The following is a 7,242-nucleotide window of genomic DNA, read 5'->3' on the forward strand; positions in this document are numbered from 1 at the left end:
TGACAAACATTAATGTACAACTGAAATTTCACAAGATTGTAACCTATCATTAACTCAATAAAAAAAAAAAGATTTTGCTGTTAGTGTGCTCCTCCCCAGACATGCGCACATGTATACTCACAAATGTGTGCACACACACGTATAGTTCTGGACAGGAGGCTCAGGAGACTCCTCTGCCACTCTATATTTACCCTGTTACCAGGCATCTCTTCCTTCGCCCATCCTATACTGCCAGATCACCCCAGCGCTGCCTAGCCAATGTCCATCACCCTGCCAAACTTCTGCTGCTCCAACACTCCTCTATCTCCACTCCCAGCTCCTGACTCTGTACCCATTTTGCATGTATTTCAGTCAGAGTTCTTTTGGATACGAGGAGCAGAGACCTATTCAAGTTGGTTCTAGGTGTGTGAGGGGGCGAGAGGGTGGGGCAGAGGTTACTGTAAGGAGCCCAAGATTTCAAAGCACTCCCAAGACAGCCACCACAGTGGGACCTGGAACAGGAAGTGAGGCAGCTACAATTTCTGGTTCTCCCTCCAGAGGCCCATGATCTCTCTAGGTATCTCTGCTCCTCTTTGCATATCTGTCCCATTCTCCTCTTTCTGTTGACTAGTTTCCTCCTCACTTTTGCTCACACATGGTCCCTCACCTTTGACCCAGCTCCAAGTCTGTCTTATAGCTTTCAGTCTCATCTTGGATGGTGGCTCAGACTCTCAGCTTCCCAATGCCACATTCCCAAGAGGGTAATTTGATTGCTCAAGCTTATCTTCTTAAGCCAGGCCTCAAGAGTCCTACCTAGGGCATTAACTTGGCTAAGAAGGGGCCTTCATTGGGTCAAATGCCCACCAATCCTGCTGCATTCAGACAAGACTGCAAAGGGTGGGGTCTCATGGACATTTAGGGTCACAGAAGTAATGTGCAGAGCAGATTTCTTGTGAATGGCCAGGCAAATTATCAGCAACTTTAGTACAGCAGGCCTGGAAACTGTGGTCTGATGAAAACTTAGACCAAAGGGCTCTGTCTACCTACAAGGACTTGCAAATCATACATGATATTCACGTGCCCTGTCTATTCTCAGAGACTCCCAGAGTTGTCAGGACCTAAGGTCCATCAGGCCAATGATAACTGTCCTAGCCCCTGCTCACTGGTCTCCACTGCCTCTATTTAAGTCCCTTTGTTGAAACAAAATGTGGTCTCTTCATACAATGGAATATTATCCAGCCATACAAAGCAATAATGTACTGATACATGCTACAACAGGGAAGAATCTTGAAAACATTATGCTAAGGAAAAGAAGTCAGACACAAAAGGCCATGTACTGTGTGACTCCATTCATCTGAAAGTCCAGAATAGAGACATCTATAGAGACAGAAAGATTAGTGGTTGCTTAAGGTTAGGGGTAGGAGGTGGGGGGAGGGGATAGGGAAGTGATAGCTAAAGGGTATAGATTTTCTTTTTAAGGTCATGAAAATGTTCTAAAATTAACTGTGGTGATAGTTATGCATATCTGTGAAGATACTTAGATTCGCATTTCTCAAAAACTCAAAGTGGCAGAAATGCAAAAAGACCTTTTCTCAGACTAGAGAGACATTGATCAAGTGAAGGAAAAATATTAGACACTCTAACTTCCAATTAACTTTACTTCGTCATGAGATGAGTCATGAAATACACAGACACAAATCCCAGCAAAAGATAGTCAGGCGTGGTAGTGAAATTCCATCCCAGAAGGCACGATTATCCCACACTGGTCTTAAGAATGGAAGCATAAGGGGATATATGCGTGGATGATGGCGCTTGACTTCGCCAAGGAGTTGTTAGAGTTTAGCAGAATGATTGCTTTGTTTGTGAGAGGTGTTACATTTGGGTGTGGGAGGGGCTGTGGCCCGGAGGGCAGAGCTTATTTTGAAAAGTGGAGAGTGGCCCAACTTTTTTTGACTGACCAAGGAGTGCTTTTCCATATCACAGCTGCATTTGTAGAACTTCAGGATATTATCTCAAAGTCTTTTAAAAGGTAAGCAGAGCAGTGCTGTGTTTCTAAAACTAATAGCGTGAAAGAAATATAGGAGCTAACCAGTGCAGATGCGGTGTGTCATGTAGGAAAGAACCAACCATAGGGTGAATTTCGTCGTCTGACCTTCACAGCGGCTCCTTTATATTCCTCAGCTCTCACTTTAAACCAGTCCAGCGTCTCTGTGAGAAGTTTTCAAACGTATTTAACTATTAAATATTTTAAAAATTATAACCTATTGCTAGCATACCAACACGGGTTCACAGATAGCTCAGGCAAATAGCAGGGAGCAAAACGTGGTTTTCACAATTAGTTTGTGCTAAAAAAAAATGACCAAAATGTGATTCACAGCAGATTTAGTCTTTATTACAGAATTTTTAAATGGAGAAATTACATCACTTTGACACTAAAAAGTACAACATCTAACAAGACAAAGCAATACATATTTACATGTTTGTATAAAATATGACATATCACAAAACATTTAAAAATGAGAACAGTGAGGTGTTCTTTTTTTGTTAGTGAAAATCAGATATTTTCTTTTATTTTAAAAAATTATTTTCTTGAGGTCATATTGGCTTATAAAATTGTATAAATTTCAGGTTTACATTATTATATTTCTGTATAGACTGCATTGTGTCTACCTCCAATAGGCTAGTTTTTATCCATCACCATACATACATGCCCCTTTCACCTTCCCCCACCCTTTCACCCCTTTCACCCTCCCCCTACCCTTCTCCCCTCTGGTAACCACTGATCTGTTCTCTTTATCCACGTGTTTGTTTATCTTCCACATATGAGTTAAATCATACGGTGTTTGTCTTTCTCCCTCTGGCTTATTTCACTTAGCGTAATACCCTCAAGGTCCATCCATGTTGCTGCAAATGGCACAATTTTGTCTTTTTTCTGGCTGAGTAGCATTCAATTGCATATATATACCACATCATCTTTATCTATTCATCTGCTGATGGGCACTTGGGTTGCTTCCACGTCTTGGCTATTGTGAACAATGCTGCAATGAACATTGGGGTGCATATATCTCTTTGAAATGTTGATTTCAAGTTCTTTGGATAAATACCCAGTAGCGGAATAGCTGGATCAAATGGTAGTTCTAGTTTTAATTTTTTGAGAAATCTCCCTATAGTTTTTCAGAGTGGCTGTTGAGACATTGTTTTTAAAAAATTCCCCACGATGCTCACTTTATATCAGGAATGAAATTTCATGATCCCCATGGCAGGTCTAGTATGAAGTTTATTCCTTAGCTTGCTTTTTCTTGCCTGGTGATATGAAAATCCTCTTTTACGAAGGTCTGTGTAGCAAAAGGAAGAACACAAACTGCGCATCAGGCAGGCTTGGGAAACTCTTAGAGTAGACACTCCAAAACCCATGAATTATTTGATATTCTATAGCTGTTTCCCTCCAATTTTTAGAAATGGGGCTGGGATGGGTCATCCTCACTTTGAAGTATTCTGGCTTCTTGCCTGCTTGCTTGACGCAGAAACAGTTTGAAGACATAAATCTCTGCTTCTGTTGTCAAACTTCCTTCTTTCTGTAAGAAGCTCATAGGAAATGAGTGGATGAAATATACACATTTAATAGACAAGACGCAACAAATAATAATATCACGAATATATGAAACCAGAAGGACAACCACTGCCCATTCCCTCACCTCTCCACCCCAGAGATGCTGTTAGCACAGAAGAATCAGTGACTCCTCACCCAGCCTCACCCTTTCCAGAGATTGGAGGAGGCATCTCTGCTCTGGAATTTGACCCAGCCTCCAAAATAAAGGAGAAAACTTTCCATTTCAAAGCTTCTGCCAGCTCTTAGGGTAGGTGGCTCTGTGATAGGTTTACTTTTTATGCCTCTGGCACACCACCCCCCGCCCACCCACCCAGGACACGGTCTGAAAGCAGAAGGAGAAACAAAACACTGGCACTTGCTTTGTGTAACAATATAACTTGGCAGGGCCAGCTGGGCAGATTTTGTGAACTTTTGGAAAACGTTTCTCTTCCTCAGTTTGCCTTAGACTGGACTGTCCTTGATAATCAATGGGGACGCATGAGTGATATGTGGGTCCTGGAGGGTCAGATCATCTCCTAAGGGGATAGGCTCTTGAGTCAGCCTGCCTAGGTTCACATTTACCACCTACTAGCTGTATGACTTTGGGCAACCTTGAGATGACCAGCTGTGTAACCCCTCTGAGCCCCAAATAGGTCATCCATAAAATGTTAGTAAAAATAGTCCCTACATGATGGAGGTGTTGTGAGGATTAAATTGCCATATCTCATTGAGTCTAAGACACCCTCAGTTGTAGGATAGACCATTAGGCACCACTAAAAAAGAAAAAGCAAATTACCCCTTGAACTCCATACATCATTGATTTTGAAACATCCTGGTTTCAGAAATGTTAAAATGCGAAATGTGAAATTTTCTAATTTGTGGAATACAGTAGTTAATACTGATAAGGTACCTAGAGCAGTGCCTGGCATATAGTAAGTGCTCAAAGTTTGCTATCGTGGGGTGGGATCTCCCTAACGGACGGCAGTAATTCCCATCTAGAAAATGGAGGCCTTACTTAGACGGGAAGACCACAGCCTTTTATAGGGGAGAGCAAGGCTAGGAACCAGGACGTGTCCACAAAGGACCCTCGTGTAGGGGTTAATTGTTTCATGCTTTTCTGTTGCGTAACTCAAGGGCAAAGCCCTTTTTAGTGCACCGTTTTGCATGCTCTCTCCCTCATTGTACTTCTGTCTAGTTACCCTTACCCCTAACCCTCTGATAAAGTCCGATACTCCTACAGAGCTCTGCATGATGGAGTTTGTGAGGACCACAAGGGGGGAGGACTTGCTCCACATTCAGCTTGGAGCTGAGGCCCAGGCAGAGAAGCTGCAGCACAGTGGGAGGGGCCATTGACGAGCTAGGTGACAAGCTAGGCAGTAAGCAATGGCCTACTTGGAAGGATCGCTGAGAGGGGCCAGGAGAGATCCAAACCCATAGAAGGGGCTGCCCACTGAACATCTGACAGAGAGGTAAATGTGAGGGGTCAAAATCTCGTTCCCCAGGATTTTAGGGAAAAAATGACCTCCAACGTGACAGAAGCTGCTAATGCTTAGGTCATATAGACGATGAAGTTATAAGACAACCTGCACAATCCAGACCATCAGTCATTGAATCAATCTCTTTATTTCTCCACTTTTAAAAAGCACAATTTACACCTTTCATTATTTCTGAAAGCAAAATGTATGATTGTGATGATGGTGGTGATGATAATAATAACAGAAATGCCTAACACTTGTATACAACTCGATGTGCGTCAGGTGCTAGTCTAAGTGTTTAATCTGCATGAATTCGTCTATAACTCTATGAATTAGGTAGTTATTATCCCCTCTTTGACAGTTGAGGAAACTGAGGCACAAAAAGGTTAAGTAAGTTCTCCAAGCACACTTAATAGGTGGCAGAAGTGGACAGAGTCAGGACCTTAACCATGACACTTTCATACAGATTACCAAGATTGTAGGATTTATATTTCTTCCCCAAAGCAATTTTTTTTTCAGGAAGTTTAGCCCTGCACAAACATCTGCTGCCAATCCTCCTCTTTTTGCTGAGGAAGACTGGCCCTGAGCTAAGATCCATGCCCATCTTCCTCTACTTTATATGTAGGACATCTGCCACAACATGGCTTGACAAGCAGTGCATAGGTCCACACTCAGGATTCAAACCGGCGAACCCCTGCCCACCAAAGCAGAACATGTGAACTTAACTACTGCACCACCGGGCTGGCTCCATCCCCAAAGCTATTTCTAAACCAATGGTGCCTCTTAAGATGTCCAATGGTATCTTAAAATCTAGGAAATCCAAGTAGTGGTTAAATGGCACCTACAGTCCAATTCCAGCTGCACCTTCATGCATTGGGGACCTCTGAGGGACGGTAGAGCACAGTGGCAAAATGCATAGGCAGTGGCCTCTCACTACCTGCGTTTGAGTCCCAGCTATGTCACTTGCAGGCTTGGTGAGCTTGGGAGAGTTTTTAAATCCCTCTGAGTCTCCGTTTCCTACAAAAGGAAGATGATCATAACATTTTCTACCTCGCAGAGCGGTGTGATGATAAAAAGAGATAATCCTTGTGAAGTTCCTTGAATACAGCAAATGCTCAATAAACGGGGACCGTTTTCATCCTTGATTTGACTTCTTGGCGGCCTCAGATGAGGGGGCTGTCCCTCAGTGTTCAGTGAAGGGAGCAGTTCTTCAGCGTTGAAGACTAGCATCTTTAGATAGTGCCACCCTTCAGTCAGCTCAAGGCTTCTAGACTCTTCTCAGTGCTTTGGAACACACAGCAGTGTAAAGGGCTCGCTGAAAGGCTGCTGTGTGCCTAGAGAACCAGTGCTACCAAAAGCAGGCACAACCTCATCCCAGATGAGAACGTGTAACATTTGCTAACTTAAACTCAAAAACAACTCCTCTAGGTTTTTGTTTTATGTTGTCCAACTTTTTTGCATGTCTCAAGGCTGGCTTGGGTTTGTGAGAAGCCCCAAAGGACTTTGTTAGGAAAAAGAAACACTCAAGCAAACAAAAAACGGATGCTGCCATCTTGAAGCAACGGTTGGCCACATGCCAAGTAATAAACTGGAAATTAACTATTCAGTGCAAAAGTGACATCAAATTAAAGAGCGGAGGGGATGTTGGGAGTAAGCCTATGGTAATCAGACAAATCCCCTTTTCTTAAATGTAAGCTTATTTCCTCTTGCTCTTTCTGTGGAAAAGAAAGCAAGCTTTTAATGCTTCCCTAGGTAAAAACCTTTTTTATGGGTTATTAGCATGGAATCAGTGAATTTTAAGAAGGATTTTGAGAAGGAAAATGTGATCACCAAGGGAGAGAAAACTGTGCCAGATGAGCTGAGTGGTAGGAGATCTCCGTGGAGGAAGGGAAATAGAATGCAACGGTGCACAGTTGTTGCATTTTCTTTTATAGGAGACATCTTGAAATTGACCTGTGGATCATGGTAAACAAGCACAAGATTGGCACCTAGCTCCCTGAGACTGTTTCATCCCCTTATGCTACAAGTGCCAGTTAGGATGTGCCTCTCTAGTTTTTATTTTCACTTGGACCTGTTCCTTTGGGAATGTGCATGGATCTTTGGTTTGAAGATTTCAGAGTCTCCCCCTCAGCATGTGTCCCTAGGGGCAAGACACAAACCATATCCAACCATCATAGCCTTGATCCCAGCAGCAAACTC

Source organism: Equus asinus, chromosome X (assembly GCF_041296235.1).
Source record: "Equus asinus isolate D_3611 breed Donkey chromosome X, EquAss-T2T_v2, whole genome shotgun sequence".
Lineage (NCBI taxonomy): Eukaryota > Metazoa > Chordata > Mammalia > Perissodactyla > Equidae > Equus > Equus asinus.